This window comes from Neovison vison, chromosome 3 (genome assembly GCF_020171115.1).
Source record: "Neovison vison isolate M4711 chromosome 3, ASM_NN_V1, whole genome shotgun sequence".
Taxonomy (NCBI): Eukaryota; Metazoa; Chordata; class Mammalia; order Carnivora; family Mustelidae; genus Neogale; species Neogale vison.
The window spans coordinates 28,484,361-28,503,160 of record NC_058093.1 but is presented as its reverse complement, the minus strand read 5'-3'; the positions used below and the strand labels follow the sequence as shown (position 1 = coordinate 28,503,160).

At 56.8% G+C, this 18,800-nt stretch overlaps 1 protein-coding gene across 2 annotated transcripts in view; it reads left to right on the top strand.

The window, feature by feature from the left end:
* The first annotated feature begins 18,014 nt into the window (after positions 1–18,014).
* Positions 18,015–18,800, top strand: part of TNS1 (tensin 1) — a 179,771-nt gene continuing 178,985 nt past the window's right edge. The window contains exon 1 of one of the 2 annotated variants that reach the window (XM_044241576.1): positions 18,015–18,114. The gene's annotated coding sequence lies outside the window, so the exon portion shown is untranslated. The remainder of the gene's footprint in view (positions 18,115–18,800) is intronic. The other variant, XM_044241575.1, reaches the window with a different exon arrangement.

The following is an 18,800-nucleotide window of genomic DNA, read 5'->3' as shown; positions in this document are numbered from 1 at the left end:
TTTCACACGTGTCAAATGGAGATAATGAAACTGTCTACCCCACTGGGTTGTTGTGAGGATTAAACGAGGCAGTACATTCAAGATGTTTACCAAAGTACCTATTCCATAGTAGGTGTTCAATAAAAATTAGGGATGTTATCTTGATTATTACTGTGTCTTTCCAGCACAGGTCTCCTTCCTTGTAGACCTCCAGACAGGCTAGGACTGGGGTATGTGGGGATGGAGGGATTTCTCCTGGTATCCACTCTCTCCATCGTATGGGATTGAATGTTCAGCTCCTCCTCCCAGGTGCTGCCCCTGGGCCTCAGTTTCCCTCTCTGTCACTCCGCAGTGGGGAAAGGTGCCAGCAGGCTTCCACCCCAGTCACCCAAAGTGTGCTTTGAAATCTTCTAGCAAAATGCACTGTCCCCAGTGATTGGCTGGGAGGCAGGCGCTGCAGCTGTGGAGCACGGGGCCGGAGCCCCATCCACGGTCCAGCGGGCTCTGAGTTCACATGCTGCGGAGTCGGGTTTTCCCATTTGGGAAAAGGCAGCCTACAACGGGAAATGGCCAGCCAGAACCAGGTCAGTTGGACCCCGGGGCGCTTAGCAATCCCCCCAGTCCTCATTTGCAGAGGGTGCAAACTCAGTCCTCATTTGGAGGGTGACCCAAACTCCTCCTGGGCCAGGATCTGAGTGGGGCACTGGGGGTGAGGGGCTGGATGAGCAGCTGCCCCCTCGCCTCCAGTCAGCCTCTGAGGGCCAAAGTCATGCGGAAATTAGAGCTGGGGGGAAAGATCAAGATGACCCACTAGAGCCCTGGGAAAGATTTTATTAAAAATTGTTGGGATAGGGCCCAGACTCTGTCCCCACCTAGGGTGCTGGTGCAGGAGAGGTTAGGGGAAGGGGATGTGAGTGATGCTCCTTCCTGTGACTGCTAGGGAAAATGAGGCCCAGGCAGGGCCCAGTTGGAACATCACCTTCCGTTTCAGGAAGCAACCTGATTTTTGGAATGCAAGGGGATGACCTCCAGCTCTTACTAGAGGGGTGGTGGGCATGGGGGCAAGGGGCAACATCTCCCCAGCCCATCTGGTGCCTCGGTAAGCTTTGGGATGGATGCCTCAGGCTACGGGCTGATGTGTCTGTCCCAGGCCCAGCTTGGCGAATGGAGTGTAGGTGGGACTTCAGCCCCCACTGACCCCGTGGCACCCTGTGCAGTGGTACGTGGAGGCATGCTAGGGTTCTAGCACCGTAGAACTCAAAAGCCGAGTGTGTATGGGGCCGGGAAGCAGGGCTAGGAGACCTAGCTTACTGGAAAGGAGGCTCTCTGGCAGCGAAGGCCAGAGCCCGTGCTCACCCAGACCTTAGGCCCTAGAGGTTGCCAGTCTGCGGCTTTTCTCTTCTTGTTGGCTCTTCGGGAGCCACGAAGAAGCCGGTCAGTCTTACCCCAAACTCTGTGGCAGCACTGTCCCCGGCTTCCCTCTTTCTTCCCCTGACACCTTCCACCCAAGCCGGACCTGGGCCTGGGTAATGGACCCCAGCTGTGGAGCTGCAGCGCCAGCCCTTGGATCAGCAGTGGGAGGAGAGCTAACACATCACCGCCCCATCGGACCCTAACGCCTCGTCCCTGGGGGGCTATATTGTGGTGATAGGAGCAGCAGGAACATTCTCAGTCCCCCACGAGAATGTTGAGTCAGACACCCGGGTCTACATCCTCACCCAACCTAGCTGTGTGACTCTGAGCAGCTTGCCAAACCTCTCTGTACCTCGGCTTCTGCATCTGTAAAATGAGAGCTGGTCGGAGCCTTCACTGGACGCTACAATGAAGTGCCTGATTAATTAGGATTGATCTTTCCTGGGGCAACGGGTAGAGCAGTACTGTCTAAGGGACGAAAGGGTATAGAGTGGCCGAGTGCTGGGTGTCGACATCCTGCGTGTCCCTGGCTGTCAGACGCTGTAGCCGGGCCTTGGAGAGGAACCCCGGAGCCAGCATGCCCCCACCTATTTGACAGGAGGCATCTGGGACCGACTGGGAGGAAAGCTGTGGTGTGAGCAGCCCCTGCATGGAGGGCGGTGGGCCGCAGGTTTGGCAGGAAGCTGGAAGCATGACTCTGGGCTCACAGGGGCTGCATGGCAGGCCACTGGGGAGATGTGCAGGGCCTGGGAACCGTGAGACTGGGGCTGTGTTCCCGACCAGTTCTGTGACCTCCCTCCTCTGCTGTGTTGCCGTCTGTTTGATGAGGGGGCTAGGTCAGATAAGCTGCACCCCAAAGGCCAGTCTCTCCCAGTGGACATGTTTAATTCAGCAAGCAGAATTTTTTTTTAAGCCAACATTTCAAAATTTGGATTTTTTTGTGCATATCTTGTATGAAAGATTTTATATGATAATTTATATTTGGGACCTCTTGACAGATTAAAGGATCTGGTGGTCTTTTGTCAGATGTCCCTGATGCCACAGTGGCTGCTGTCACTGAGGAGTACATGTCCCCTTTAGCTGGGGCTGCCCTCTTGAGATCCCCAGAGACCCCTTCCTTGCCCACTCCTCCCATTTAACTTGTGTCGGACCCCTGAAGGCTCTGACTGTCACCTTCCTCATCGCCCTGACTGTGACTGCTGGCTGAGCCTGAGACTCTTTCCACCTCCGATGTTCTTGACCTTCAGCTTCTGTGCTGGTGGTGACAGAGACAAGGCTCTTTACCACCGCAGGAGATGGGATGGATGACAGGAAGAACTTTCTGATGGATGAGTGTTGAGGGATAGGAAGAGTGGACTGGAGGGACCTGGAGCCTCAGACTGGGAACTTGGGGCCATCACAAAAGGTGGACCTGGCAGGGACCCGGAGGCCATCAGCTTGGTCATTCTGCAGGTGAGGAAACAAGGCCAGGGGAGGGGGGTCAGGAATGTCATAAAGATCCTGAGCTTCATTCCTGCCCTCCATCACCCATCCCTCTGTGTCAGCTCAGTCCCCCTGTGAACACACGCCAGCCCCAGAGCCTGCAGAGGGGCTACTGCTGGCTGCTGGGTCTGGATCTGGAGGGCATCTAGCAGGTAGGGTTCTGCGTGCAGATGGGGGAGCCGAGTGGAACCCAAACCTGGCAACGACAGTGGGGAGGCAGTGGGGGTGGCATGGCACAGGGTGGAGGCGGGTTCTGAGGCTTCTGGGATCCCAGCCCAGAAAATCCGGCCAACCCACTGGTATGTCCCTGAGGTCTGCTGCAGACAAGACCCTGGTCCAAGCCCAGGGTGGGGAATCCCAGGCTGAGCAGTATTATCTGGCCCCCCTGTGAGTCCTTGGCCTGAGAGAGCCCAGAAGCCAGCGGGTGGCAGGAAGAGACGGTGCTGAAGCTGGGTGGGTGTCACAGTTGTGTGCAAACATGCACAGGCAGGATTGCCCGAGGCCTGTCCAAGGGGGTCAGAGGGGGGAGAGAAGCAAGGTTTAGGAAGCAGACAGTAGATGCTAATGAGAGGAAAATAGTTTGGGACCCACTGAATGATAGAGCGACTCATTCATTCTTCAGCCACGTCTGGTACCTGCAGTATGCCAGGCTTTGGGGACATAAGACACAGGGCATGTCCTTGGCCAAGGAACGCTCCCCTTGTGTGTGTGGGGGGGAGGGGATACCAGGCTGTGAAGGATGAAGAGTGGGTGATAAACCAGAAATGGGGTCATTAGGGAGTTAGAGATGCCTCAGGTGACAAGAGTGTAACATTCAACAGGGTGGTTAGGTAGCAGGAAGGACTTTCTTATGGCAAGAGGTTCAGATCCAGGAGAGACCCCTGCAGTCTTAGAAAAGAGGGATGGGGACATTCTGGAAGAGGGTCCTTCCAGGGGGACCCCCAGCATGAGGGTCTCTGCAGCCTAAGGGGATTGGGGAGGAGCTGGCTTGAGGTCTGTGGGGCTGCTTTGGGCTTTGTGGGAGGCCCGACAAGCTGGTGTCACTGTGACTTGGTCTTCGGGCTTGTTTCCTGGCATTTCTGGGAAGCTGCAAGGTGATTTCTCAGAACTTCTGAGATAGCTGCCGGGAGGCGTGTCTAGCGACGCCAGCAGCAAAGGGCGGTGGGAGCAGGCAGGGGGTACGGGTGGACCAGGGTGCTGGGTGTCAGGATGTAGTTGGGCCCTCTGAGCTGTGGGAAGGCTGGAAGGGCTGGTGGCTGGGGCTGGGCTCTGAAGGGCCTCCTGAAAGCTGGTCCTTCTTGCTTGCCCTTGGCTCCAGTCTGTGGAGGGTGGGAAGGTTCTCGGGGGTGTCTGTCTGAGGACGCCCCCAGCGGTGGTCACAGGACCAGCTATGCGTGGAAACCTGGTGCACTCAGTGTCGGCCAAACCATCAGTGAGCCCCAGCAGGCCTGGTAGGGAGCTCACTTGCAGCTCTGTAGTTCTGCAGAAGGACCTGGAGAGACTTGGAGAAGGGGTTCCTTCCCTGATTCCTCACTCTGTCTCCTTGACAAGAACAAAGACTCTGAACTCAGGCATCTGCTCTAGCAAGGACCAGAATCAGACACCTTGCTTCGGTGTCCTCCCCTGACTTCTCAGAATCCCCAAAAGATAGAGTGTCAGTCCCTTGTGCAGTGCACAACCTGCATTTCTGCACATGGTAGCCTTCCCCTGGATAAAGTGTGAAGGGATCCCTCTCTTTCTGGAGTTAGGCAGGTAAATGTCTCAGTTGGACTGGGAGCCCACACACCTGGCTGGACAGGTCTGGCTGAGGGGAGAGGCCAGTTGTAGGGACCGAACCCTTGGGTTGTGCCATGTGTGGTGTTGACAGAGGGTGGCAAGGGCATGTGTTTGGGTGAGGTGGGGGAGAGAGTCAGGGGATACAGAAGCCTTTGTGCATGTGCAGGGGAGCCAATCGAGGGGACTTCCTTGCCAGGTGACTCAATCTAGAAAAGTGGTCTCAGAGTGCCTAGTCTGGGTGGGGCCCTGTCCTCAGTGCTCTGCGTGTTTATGTGAGTTGGACTGTGTGTCCTGGTGTATGTGTCTGCAGAAGGGGGTGGGGCTGAGCCCTCTTTCCCTCCCCTGGAAGGAGAGGGAAAAAGCAGAATGGGTGATTCACCGGCCCCACCCACCCTCACTTGGTCCAGCCTTGGCCAGAGCTCAAAGAGGAAAGTCTTTGGGGGGGGAACGTGGGGGTGGGGGTGGGGGGGAATCAAGACAACAGGGGCTGGAGCAGATTTTGCTGCATTCCCTTGCAGTGCTCCCCGGGAATACATTTCTATTCCGTACCCTACTTTTTCCCCTCTCTGGACCCCAAACTCTCACCCCTGAGCTAAGGTGGGAGTGAGGGAAGGGGAGGGCTGGAGGGAAAGGGGAACACCGTGGGGGAGAAGCAGGCGCAATGGTGGGAGGTGAAAACTGGGCCCAGGGAGGGGGAGCAGGGGAGGTGGAGGAGGAAGTGGGGAAATGCAAACCAAATGTTGGCCCAGGGTACAGTCAAGAAAAACAGACTCTTGCAGGAGCCCGGAGCTGGGCTCCCTTTAGGAAGGGCAGGAAGGGCTGGGACAGATGTTTGGAGAAAAGAAAGAAAGAAGGGGGAAAAAAAAAGTAGGAAAAAAATTGGAATGAAATCCACAGCCTGGGGGTAGGGCCATTCTCCCACAGTCTTGGGCCTGGTTTTTCTTGCGTTAGGGCCTGTTGCTGAGTGTGTGCAAATAAATGTGTGTTCCCAGGGCAGGGAACTGGGACTTCAGACTTAGGGCTGGAGGGCAGGAGGGCCTGCATCTGTTCTCAAGAGATGGGATGGGGCCGGGGAACCCCAGGATGTACAGATTGTGTCTGTCTGTTCATCAGTGGTCTGGGGACAGGGAGGGGGCTCTGCAGTGAGGACCGCCAGCCTCAGATCAGAAAGCAGGAGCCCTGGTGGCTCATAGGGCGTTGTGTGTCTGGAGGTGGGGGTGGGGGCGCAGGGTGGACAGGATGGTGATGGCCGGGGGGGGGGGAGCTGTCTCCAGTAGCTGTCCCTTTGCCTTGTCTTGTCTCCTTCACCACCCCCCCCCCGCCCCCCTACAAAGCAGGGCTTCTGACCCCCAAGCCACCAGCAGCGGAGCCTGGGAGGAGGGAGGAGACAGGAGGCTGTGACTAGGGGGTGGAGTGGGGGGAGGAGGCAAGGAGGGAGGGTGAGCTGGAGCAGGCAGGGTGAGAGGCCCAGCAGATGCTGGCTGGAGTAGCGGCAGACTCCGTCTCAGGGCTGCCTTCTGCCTGCTCCGCGGGGGCGGTGAGCTCAGGGGGGCCGTGAGCAGGCTCCAGGCTGGGCCTGAGGGACGGCACCCGCCGAAGATGACGTGGATCTGCCTGTCCTGCATGCTCTGGGTAGGTCTGGCTGTTCCAGTTGGGAGGTCGGGGGTCCTCCCCCCCCCCACCTTCCATCTTAGGCTGAGGCTGAGAGCCAGCGTGGGGGAGTGTTGGTGGTGAAGGTGGAGGGTGTCTCTGCCTCTTGCCGACTGACAGAAGGACAGACAGACTAGAGCGGGCCCTCAGCCGGGGTCCCTCCCCATCAACAGAGACCTCGGCCCTGGTTCCACTGGTTAGGACATACCCCCTCCGCCCCTCTCTTGAGTCCGGGAGCTGTCGTAGAAGGAAGCCATCCAGAAGTTTGTTTCTTTTTGGAACCTCTCCTTGGCCGCCCCCCACCCTGCCACACTGGGGGGAAAACACTCTACGCCCTCGGAGGGCTTAGCCCAGGCCAGAGGAGGCAGCCACGCTGGGGGCCTGGGGAATGGGAGACACTGACCTAACGAATGAAGCCTGAGGAAGCCTAGCTGTGGAGAGTTCTGCTCGGATCCCATCACTTTTATCCCTTCTAGACTCACTGTCAGCTTCTACCCACTGCTGCCGTTTCCTTTCTAGGCCTCCCATCCTTACCAAGACCCTCCTGCCTCTCTCCCCTCCTGCCTCTCCCTTGTTGTGTCCCCCACTTCTCCCCACTTAGGGAGGTGTGTGTTGGGGTGAGGGTGCCCGATGGTGGGCAGACAGGGGTTGGAGGGCCACATGATGAAGTTAAAAGTCTCCTGGGAGGGAGCAGGGCTGGAAGAGTCCTGACTGCCATGGGAGGGGTGGGGGGAGGGGCAGGAGACACCCCCTCCTTCCTCAGAGGGGTGAAGGCATGCACGGGGTCAGGAGGGCGAGGAAGTCATCCCTGGCTGAGGTTCATGTGGGTCTCCATGAGACTGATGGCTGGTTGCAGAGGGAGGGGGCTTTGGGCCCAGGATCCAGATGTGGCCTTTCCTGCCCCTTTCCCTGTTCCGGCCAGTCCCCAGGCATGCCCAGGCTGGGGATAGCTGTGGGAGATCAGATGGGGGCAGCCAGGTGTCCTTGGGGCAGAGAGGGGAAGGGTGGAGAGGGGGCTGGAACAGGGGTTTTGGGTGGAGCTCGGGTACGGGGGTGGGTTAGAACAGTCGATGGAGAGAGCCTGGAACGCCCTGCATAGAGGCTACACCAGTGATTTTCTGGGCTGGTGTTAACATCTGTAGAACGGGAGCCTTGGCCAAGTTCATCACTCTAGGCCCTTCCAGCTCCTAGGACCAGCTCTGGAAGGCCTGCCTAGAAGGTTGAGGATTGAGGTGGGCAGCAGGGGAGCCCTGCAGTGGCCCACATGGCTGTTAGGTTTCCAGGGGTGACAGGCTGCTGTGGCTGGAGGAAGGGCCACTTCTGCTCAGAGGTCGTGGGAGAAGTACTTCACCTGGGCAGACCTCAGTTTCCCCACCGGTGAAATGAGGGTAGTGAAGGGCAGTTGCTGAGAGGTAGGCAGGAGTGCCCTGTGGACCTTCCGGCCCTTTCTGAGAGCTGGGAGAATGGGATGGTGACGAAAGGCAGGAGTGGATACTGCCACTTTGGGGCCTCTAAGCCCTTTTCCTGCCCTCTCTCCTGGTCCCTTCCCAGCTCTGCCCTTCCCGGCCCTGTGGGCCAGCTCAGTGGTGCTCGTCTGTGGGAACAGGGAGAGCCAGTGAGAGTGGGCTGGGCAGAGGGGATGGCCATTGCCGTGGGGCTGGAGTCTGGGGAAGTGTGGGGTGGACAAGGCACAGTTCTGGCCGTGTCAGGACCCTTGGTTCCCCCTCTCTCACAGTGGCTCCCCCCCCCCCCCCGCCCCGCCCCCCCCCCGCCCTGCAGCTCTACCAGCAACCTTCCTCTCTTCCTGGTTGGACTTGGGTGTATGTTTGTGGCAGGCAATGGAGGGGTAGAGGGCCCGGTGAGGAGAGGGAGCACAGAGGCCCTGGAGACCTCGCCAAGGGGCAGCTGGTGGCAGGAAGTGTGCAGAATCGGACACCAGATGGGGCTAGCTTAAAATCTTAGTTCCAGAATTTACCAGATGGGCCTTGGGTAAAACAGTTCCCTTCGTGAGACTCCGTTTCCTGGTCTGTAAAGTGGGAATAATAAAGCACACCTTGCGTGACTGGGATGAGCACGGAGATAATGTATGTCGAAAGATCAGGTGTCCAGGCACACAGTAGGTGCTCAGTAGATGCTCATCCTTCCCTCACTCCAAAACCTCTTACCTGCCTCGTGGGATCCCCTGAACCCCTGTCTGCTGTGTGAGAAGGATCTCCCTGGGAGGGATGGGGCCCCACCTCTGAGGCTGGTGACTGCCCCGGGAGGACCGCCCAGCTATCCTGAGGCCAACAACTAGCTGGGTCTTCTGCCTCAGGGAGGTAAACTGAGGCATGGAATGAAAGAGATAGGTCTTGTGCCCTCATGTATGTGCATGCTTGTCTATGCGGACGGAGATGGGGACTGGTGCTTTCTCTGGGCAGCAGTGTATCTGTGGCGCACGGTTTTCATGAGCTCGAGGAATCAAAATCATTTATTAGTGGAGGAGCGAGGCTACATGTTATGCATAACTTGATTTTCTCATCAGATGCTCCTGGTATTACATATTCAGGGAGGGTTTATTTAGAAAATAATTACATGCCCATTCATTGAGGCTTTTTGGGCTTGTGCTGATGGAGTTGGAGCTGCAGGTCTCCCTTCCAGAAGGGCTTGCTCTCTCCTCTCTGGAACTGGGAAGGTGCGTATTGAGGTGCTGGGGCTGAAGGAGTCCGCGGAGGGCCCGGGTGGTGGGGGGAGGGCAAGTGCTCTGGCCCTGCCCTGAGCAAGCCCCGTGGCCTCTGCCTGGTCACTCGACTTTTCTGGACCTCACCGACGCGGAGAAAGTATTCTCAGAGGCCCTTTCCAGCTGCAGACAATGAGCGTTCTCTTTTCTGGAGCTGGTGTTCTTCCCAGGGCTAAGCGCGCGGTTCGGTTCAGAAGGATCGAGAATCCTCACGAGCCCACGGATTCTCGGTGTGTGCTTTCTGCCACAGAGACCCCCCCAGTTTGACCTCTTGGTTCTGAACCCGCTGTCTCTGGAGTGTTGTCCATCTCTGAGGACCGCGCCCCCCCCCCGTCCCCCGCCTTCCGGGCCTCCTGATAAGTGGGGCTTGGGACCTAGGCTGGGCTACATGAGACTGACTGGGGTCTGAAAGAAAACCGTCCTTTTGCAAAGCTTTCCAGAATGACGTCTGAGGCACGAAGTCAGGGACAAGTACCTCACTGTTTCTCTGCAGTGGTCAGAGGAAGGGCAGTGGGCTGGCTTTGATCCCAGCCCGCTACTTGCTAGCTGCAAGACCTTAGGCAAGTAGCTTCATGTTCGTGTGCCTCGGTTTCTCCACCTATCTAGAGGGCCGTTGGGTTTTAAATGAGCGAATGGGTGCCTACATTTAGAATAGCGGCTTTCACACAGTCAGGGCTCAAGAAATGTTAGCTCTTATCGTCTGTTGGCCTGTGTTCAGAGCCCTTAGCAAGCTAGAGCAGAAGGAGAGCGGGATTCTCCTGGTCCCCCATCAAGGGCTTTCCATTCTGGGAATCCTCCTGGGCAGGGTGGGTGGGGTGTGTGTGAGTGGGGCCAGGAGAATCAGGAGAAGGCGGAGAACAGTCAGGGCCTTCTCCTGCTGGCAGCGGGCACGAAGGTCTGAGCATAGCCTCTGGGGCCAGCCTGCCTGGATACCACGTGTTAGCTGGGTGCCCAGGTGAGCTACTTTGCCTTTCTGTGCCTTCCTTGTGTACAGTTCCTTGACTTCAACAGTTCCGTTTGAAGCTCAGTGTGATTCTATACGTTCTGAAGGGCCGGGATGACATTTCCAGTTAACAGCCACGGTGAAGGGCACCCACAGAGGGGAAGGGGCCTGCCCAAGGCCCACATGGCTTCTGGGTTCAGTGTTCCTAGACAGGGAAGGGTAGGGGCTGGGAGGGCTTTGGCGCTCTGGGTTGGGGGTGTGGGGGCTGGGGGTAGCAGCCGGTATCGGGAAAGCGTTGTGTGCAAAAGGGAAACCATCCAGTCACTGGGCCGCGTGGGCACCCCCACTGCCGGTCTGTCCATCGTACGGGTGGTTATGGGTGCCTACTTTCTTCAAGAAGCTGCAGATCTTGGACTAAAGATTACAATAAGGTGGGCGTTGCCAAGAGGGAAGCTGCGGGGGTAGGTAAGGGGGACCTCACCTGGACTGGAGGAGGGGGAGGTATTGCGAAAGGTGAACTTCAATGTGGGGGTGAAGCTGAGAGCTTAGAAGTCCAGGTGCAGCAGGTAAGGATAACTGTGGGTGGATGGGACTGGGGAAACTGCCAGGAGGTGTTTGGGCAGAGGGACACTGAGGACAGAACTGTTGGGGCTTCTGGCCCGCTGTCAGAGACATGGGAGTGCGGTGCTAGGGACTTGGGACCCTGCCTCTGAGAGGCTTGGATTTGAACCTCTGTTCCACCTTGCCCTTCCCGTGTGTCCAGAGCAGGCTCCTCAGGCTCCTCGTCACATGAGGGGTTGGTGAGGGAACCTGTGGCAGCCTCTTGCTGTGGCACCAGCGCAGGCTGGTGGGCGTGTTGTATAATTACACACGGGGAAACTGAGGCCAGGCAGCAAATCCATTCAGTTCGCTCCTTCAGAACTCCTTTAGGGATCGCATTGTTCCAGGTCACGGGGACATGGCACAGAAGTCCCGGCAGACACGGGCTCCCTAGTGCACACATGAGTGACAGATGACGTGAAACATAGCCCATGCCTGGGGGTTTGCTTACCAGGCGCCAGGCATTGTCTCAGAACAACCTGTGGGAGGCAACTATCATCAGCCCATTTTACTTGTTAGTAAAGTGAGGCAGACAGGGTTAATCCACTTGCATGGGGCCACCTGGCTAACAGGGGAGGAGCGGGGACAGTCAGATGGCATAGAGGGCTCCAATGGGGCACCAGGAAAGTGGGACAAGGAGAGGAGGGGGTGCCTGAGGGTGAGGTGGGGGTGGGGAGTTGCTCAGCCTGAACAGACTCCCCGCGGAAGTAAGCAGACACATCCAAACGGAGGGACCTCCTGCAAAACAGCCCAGAGTCCTCACAAAAGGGAAATCAAAAGGTGGCGTAGCGGTCTAAGTGAAAGATGAAGGAAACCCAGCAAGGAAACGTGATGCAGGGTCCTGATGGGTCCTGAGTCCCAGAGCAGACCCAAACCCAAGACCCAGCTATGACGGACGCTATTAGGGCAAAAGCGGGAATTCGAATATGAACAAAATCTTTGAGAACGGTACCCACTTGACAGGGGGTTTCCTGCATGTGACCCTCACGGCGGGCTTGCTGTAGGGGCTGAGGCGGGAGAAACCACGCAGGCAGGAGAGGCACAACATTAGCAAACGGTGAATCACGGTGATCGGAACATGCATGCTCATCCTTTCCAGTGCTTTCAAACCCTTCAAAATGAGAAAGAAGACAGTGGTGGAGACTCTGAATCCGGTGTGCAGTATAGCACAGGGGGAGAGGATCTGGGAGGATCTCCCTGGGGGGATGGGGCTTGAGTGTGGACCCCCGAGGACCTAGAGAGGCTTGGCAGGCTGAGAGGGAGGAAGAACATTCTGGGAAGGGGGAACAGCAGGGCAGAGACTCAGAGGTGGACACAGGGTGGGGAGCTGGGGACGGGGTGTGGGGTTTGAGATGCCAGGGGTGGGGAGGCTGGGTATGGACGGAGGCTGCTTCCCCTGCGGGCTTGAGGGAGCGCACATTTCGTCTTGAGTACCTGTGTAGCCATGGAAGGCCTTCGGGTAAGTGGGGGTGTCAGTGATCCCACAGCTGTACTCTTTGGAGGCTGCATAGATGCTGTGTGGGGAGGAGGGCCCAGGAGACTGTGGCAGTGGCTGTGGATCAAAGTGACCCGGCCTTCCACAGGGCAGACACCCCGGAATCAAAAAGCACAAGAAGGCTGAGAGTGTTCGGGAAGCAAAATTCAGAGTCTGGCAGCTAGTTGGATTGGAGGGTGGAGGGCTGGGAGGAGTTGGGGGTGACTCAGACTTTTCCACCCGGGCGACCAAGAACACCGGCAGGCCCTTAGCTGGCTAGCAGATTGGTGGTGGTAGTGATGTGGGGGGGGGGGGCTTAAGGAACTTTGGTGTGTATGTGAGGGGAGGTAGGTCTGGAGGTAGCTTGCACTTGAAGTGACTGGGGTCTCCCAGATGCCAGCCTGCGGCTTCTTGGGGGGTCCGAGTCTTCCCCACAGAAACGACAGCTGATGCCAATCATGTCCTTGTGTCCCCACCCACCAAGACAAGGCAGGGAGGGGTGGATGGCCAGGAGGTGGGGATAGCACCGACCAAGCGCCTGCTTTTTGGTGACTTTCTTCCCCCAGGCTCACTGGCCTGCAGACGTCTGCCCTCTGGCCACATCATCTGGGGGCTCCTACTGGGGGTAGGGCTGGGGGAGCTCCTTGCGGAGGTGGCCCGAGGCCTGAGCTTAAGGACCTCTAGGGCTCTGAGTCTCCTTTCACTCACCACCCCCACCACCCTCTGCCCCCACAGGGCAGGGAGGAACCGACAAACAGCCTTTCCCACCCCAGGGCCCAGGACTCCCGCCAAAGCTGTTCTAGCCAGATGTGCCACGCCCCTCTGGATGGAACTGTCTGGCAGTCTGGCTTGGCTGAATGGAGGGTGGGAAGGACAGGATCCCCCTGAGGCCCCGGGAAGCCCTTGGATGCTGGGTGGGGGTGCTTATCACAGACTCGGGCTCTGGGCTTGGAGGGTGGGGAGGAATGAGTTCCTGGCTAGGACCCCTTCCCTTCTCTGGGCTTTGGCTCTTGAGGGGGGCAGGTCCTGCCATGGCTGTGCCTCCTTTGCCCCCCAGGATCCCCCAGGTCCTCTAGGAGCTAATCCAGCTATGACGGGTCGGGGAGTGCTTTGGGAGGCTGGCTGCCACTTGTCAGGAAAACATAACCAGTGGCTACCCCTGAGCAGAGCTTTGCCTTTGTGGGCTCGTTCCCGTCCTCTACCCGCGTCTGCAGAGTAACACTGGGTGAGGGCCATGTGGGTATCAGACCCCCAGGTTTCTTCTTCGCCAGGATTTTAACCTCGGGTCTGTCCTTGGGACGCTCTTGTACCCCCTTGCATCGAACCACACGTCCTCGTGGCTCCTGCGCCCTGAGTTTTGCTTTGCCTTGAATAACTTCATAGATCATGTCTGGTCCCCGCTTACGAGGACAGCCCCTTCAGATACTGGAAGATCTAAGGCTCACCCACCCTAGACTTTCTCCTCCAGCAGACTGGTACCTTAAGCTCTGTAGGTGACTCTTTTGATGACTTTGCCAGACACCCTGTCTTATAGCTGGGCAAGCTAATGTTGCCAAGGAGGTCACAGCCTGGGGCCACTTGCCTGGAGGTGGCCTCCTCCCTCCCACCTCGCTCCCCAGCCTCTCTTGGAGGGCTAATAGCCCAGGAGGCTCCCCTCTCTGTAACCATTATGTCCCATATAACCAGCATGTCCCACCCCAATTCCTTCAGCCCCTTGTCTCAAAGTGGCCTAATGTTTCCCCTGCTCTTTCTATTCCCAGACTATCTTGTCCAAACCCATCATTTTCCTTTGGGGTCTGTGAGGCCCAGAGAAGGCCACTGATGTCCTCCTTTAGACTCCCATCCCAGAGTTCCTTCAGCAAGAGAGCCAGAATGAGGTGGGGGGAGGGGCAGGAGTGGGCTTGGCCTTGGCCCACAGGCTGCTTCGATGAGTGAGGGCGGAGAATGCATCTGAGACCCTGTTCCTGTTCTCCACGCCCGTGTGCGGAGAGTTTGTAAACTCACATTTATGAGTTTGGGCAGGAGGTCCCAGGGGAGAAGCCTGGGCGTTTGCTTGTCAGCCTGGAAGTTTCTGCCTGCTTCCCATCTGTTCATTGGGCTGCCAGGAGCCTCTTTTGGGGGATCCCACTGCTCAGCTATACCTTGGGGAGAAGGCCTCCTTCCGTGGGCTTTGGGGGAAGAGCTGGATTTGGGGTATAGACAGAGAGGTATAGGGGCTCAGCTGGAATGGGGAGTTCAGCTTGACTCCACAGACTGGGAGAGGCAGGCTTGGGGGGTGGCTGGAGTAGGCCTGAGAAGATTGGGCTTTAGGGCTTCCTGCCTGCCTCCTTACACAGGCCTTAAACTGAACCCCAATTCCCTTTCCTGCACCTCCCCCCAGCCCAGGGCTGGGTTGCTGCAGTTGACTTTAGGCCCGGCCCCCTCCCTGGAATGTCTAAGACCGAGATTATTTGGAAGGCTGCCAGCCGGGGCCAAGCCGGGCAAACGGGGGAGGTGAGACTTCAGAATGGTGGGGGTTCACCTGTCCCTCCCGATGGGCTGGGGGACACTGAGTGAGGCCTAGTGCAGGACAGTGCTCAGCCCTGCCCCTGCTGCCACCCTGCCCCCACCCTCTGCAGAAGGTGGAAGCATAGCTCCTAGGACCCAACACTCCAGACCTGCAGGTCCCAGGCTCTGTTGCCTGGTTTAGCCACCAGGGGGCAGTGCTGGGCTCCCAGCTCCACCGCCCACCAAGCCCTCTACCTCTGTCTGTCCTGGGCTTTGTCTCTGCTGGGGCTGCCTCCCTGTCATCTCCGTCTGCTTGTCTTTTCTTTGAATTTTGAACCCATCTCCAACTTCAGAAACGTTGCAAATATAGTGCAAAGAACTTGTTGTCCTGAGCTGTTTGCGGGCGAGTTGCTGATGTCCTTTACGGGCTCGGGAAGAACCCAGTTCCTGCCAGCCCCTGCTTTTGATGGCCGTATCTCCTCAGACTCCAGCGGTCTTTCTCATCGGTCTGGAAATCTCAGACTTGCCTTGACTTCTGTGACCTTGTCACTTCAGATGATCACAAGCCATTTAATTGGTAGATTGTGCCTCGATTTGGGTCAGTCTGATGTTTCCTCATGATTACATTCCACTTGTCCTTTAGGCAGGGACAGGGCAGACGTAGGGTCCTGTTCTCCAAGCTTCTCCTCTGCGGGGCACGATTTCCATTCACCCCATTACTGGTCATGTTCGCTTTGATCCCTTGATTAACGAGGAGTCTGCCAGGCAAAGTTACTTTTTACCCCTTTGTAATTTAGAGCCGTGGCGTGGTGAGGGTCTTTGAGATATGTAAATCTTCTGTTTCTCATCAACTTTGAGCTTTTTCACTTATTTCCCATACGGGCCAGGACTCATTTAAGCACTATTACCATTCCATATTGTGATGCTCAAATCTGCCCGGGTTTAAAAGCCTTTGGGGGCCCGTTCAAGCTGGCGCCTGTGTCCTTTTGTCTGTCTGCTTCTTTGATTCTCCGGTTCCCTTTATAGTCTCCGTGTGTTTCTGTCTAATTTCTCTTATTCTCTGTGTGTGCTGGTTCGTCTCTGCCTTTCTTTGCCTCTGCCTTATCTGGGTCTTCTTTCCTTCCTCTTTGACTTTCTGTTGCTTTTCTACATCCTTCTCTGTTCCTCTCTCTCTTTATCTGTGTCTCTCTGATTCTTTCTGTCTGTCTCTCTCCCTTTTCATCTCATTGCCTCTTTGTTTCTCTGGCTTTCTGTCTCTCTCTCTCATTCTGTCGGTTTTTCGCTCGTGGCTCAGCCTCTCTCTTCCCTGGGACTCCCCACTGCAGTCAGTGTCTTCCAAGAGGATTCTGGACATACTGGGTTTGAGGGAGGCTGCCTCCCTCCCTCCTCTGAACACACAAGTCGCCCCCTCCAGCCCCAGCCCAGAGGCAGTGGCGCAGGGTATGGGGAGGGAGACTTGGCAGAGAAGAACACTCCCTGCCCCGGAACTGCAGGGTCTGTCATCAGCTGTGTCTCTGTGTGTGGCTATGAGTGTAGATGGGAGTCAGGACGCTCTGGGCCCCGGAGAGGGAGAGAGCCATGGAGCTGCCAAGGTCTGTGCTCTGCTGGCCCCTGCTGCTGAAGCTGGGAAATGAATCCGGTTGGACACCACGGTGGGGTCCCCTGAAGAGGCATGGTGCTGTGAGCAGGATGTCTTCCTGAACCGGAAGATCCCCCAGCCCATGCCTGGGCTGAGAGCTGCAGAAGGAGGTAGGGGGTCTAAGCCCTGGGGGTGCAGGGCTTTGCGGCTTAGAGTGCGTTCCCGTACCTGGTCACAAAAGACAGACTATTGGGGCTTGAGGGTGTGGGGCCCAACCTTGCGCTGTCCAGAGTAGGAAACTGAGGCCTTGGTAGTGGTGGGCAGTGATTGCAGTAGGGACTTACAGCTGGTCAGACCCAGAGAAGTCTCGGACCACCTGCCCACCTCTCATCTCATGTGTGTGGTTGGGCTAGTTTTAAAAAGGAGATTTAACCAGAACGCCTGTGTGGCTCAGTGGGTTAAAGCCTCTGCCTTCAGCTCAGGTCATGATCTTGAGGTCCTGGGATTGAGCTGTTTCTTCCTCTCTCTCTCGGGCTACTTGTGATCTGTCTGTCAAATGAATAGATAAAATCTTCAAAAAAAAAAAAAAAGAAGAATTAACAGACCAATATTTTCTCATTCTTTCTTTTATTTTTTTAAAAAGATTTTATTTATTCATTTGACAGACAGAGATCACAAGTAGGCCGAGAGGCAGGCAGAGAGAGAGGGGGAAGCAGGCTCCCTGCTGAGCAGAGAGCCCGATGTGGGGCTCGATCCCAGATCATAACCTGAGCCAAGAGCAGATGATTAAACCACTGAGCCACCCAGGAGCCCCGCGTCTGACCTGAGCTGAAGGCAGAGGCTTTAACCCACTGAGCCACCCACGTGCCCCCAGACCAATATTTTCATAATGCAAAGAACTGCAAATAAAAATAAAGATGGCAGAAGGCTTCTGGGCTGGGGCCGCAGGTAGTAGCAGGAGGGTGAGAGAGAGTGGGGGGGTCGTGGCATTCCGTGGGTAAAGAGGCTAAGGACCATCGCCAGTAGAATGGGTAAAGGAAGCAGCAACTCTCACACGTGGGCTGCCACACAGCAGTGAGCCTTGTGGCTGGATCCCACAGATGAACCCCGAGCGACAGACGCCAGACACAGGAATGAAGTTCACGACGCAGTGAAGTTTCAAACTCCAGCAAGACGAGTGTTTGTCCATAAAAGTCACAATAGTATCAGGGTGCCTGGGTGGCTCTGTTGGTTAAATAGCCGGCTCTTTTCTTTTTGTTTTTGTTTTTTTGTTAAGAGATTTTATTTATTTGAGAGAGAGAGAGAGACCACGCGCACAAAGGGAGAAGCTGACTCTCCACTGAGCAGGGAGCCCGGTGGTGGGGCTTGATCCCAGACCATAACCTGAGCCAAGAGCAGATGATTAAACCACTGAGCCACCCAGGAGCCCCGCGTCTAACTTTTGATTTTGACCCGGATCATGATCTCAGGGTCTACTTGGGATTCTCCCCATTCCCCCTCTCTGCTCTCCTCCCGCTCTCACACACAAATAAATACATAAATAAAATCTTTTAAGAAAAAGTCACAATAGTATTTACCTAAGGGGGCTATTGACTGGGACGGCTATGAGAGAGTCTTCTGGAGTGTGGTGACATGGCGTACGTGTGTAAAATTGTATCGAGTAAGTCATGTGAAATCTGTGTCCCGGTATGCCACCCACCTCAGTGTTTGGGTTTGGGTCCTGTTCAGCTCTCTTTCCTGGGGCATCTCCTCCCAGAAATAGGCTCAGGCCTGTCACCCCTGAAGGGGCTCTCTCACCTCTCGTTTTCCCCAGTCCTGGCCCACTTATCCCCGAGTTCCCCTGGCTCCTTTCCCGGCCTTGTGCCCAGGCCTGATCACTGTGCCTCTCCCCCCACAGCCAGAGGATCTGGAGGCCCCCAAGACTCACCACTTCAAGGTGAAGACCTTCAAGAAGGTGAAGCCCTGTGGCATCTGCCGTCAGGTCATCACCCGCGAGGGTTGCACTTGCAAAGGTGAGCAGCTGGGCAGGCTACGGGGGACGGGGAGTGGGTCGTTGGGGGAATGAGGTGGCCTGGCACCTGGGCGGATGTCCTTGGGGTCCTGGCCTGGTGCCGGGTTCTCACGTGGTGGTGGTGGGGGGTTGCTGAGCATCTGAGCACACCAGATGACGAGCTTGTGGGCGTTTGTGATACGTGGCGGTGATGGGTGGCATGGAGATGGCAGGTAGCCTATGCGTGGATGCTGGGGGCCTGTGGCAGGTGTACGCCCAGTGGTGTGTGGTGTGTGGTTGGCACATAGTGAGCGTGTGGACGGCGTGTGGAGGGGGTGTGAGTGGGGTGCGGCCAGCCTGTGGGTGTCGTGTAGCTGGCACGCAGGTGGGGCGTGGGGATGTGTGGGTGTTGTGCGGCGAGCACGTGGATGACCCGTGGAGGTCCCGTGATTGGCACGGGGATGGGGTGTGTGGAAGGTGTGTGGGTGGCGTATGCCTGGCACTGGGAAGAGCACCAACCAAATTTAGGGGTGAGTTTGAGGCCACAGATCAGACCGGGGAAGGGCTGGTGGCTGCTGGGCTTTTTCAGTCACTGTTCTCATGGGCTTCTGACCCAGCCTGGGGTCTGGCTGCCACTGTTGTCAGAGAAATCAGTGTCTTGCCCCAGATCGCACCATAAAATCAGTGTAAAATCAGTGGGAGGCCCCT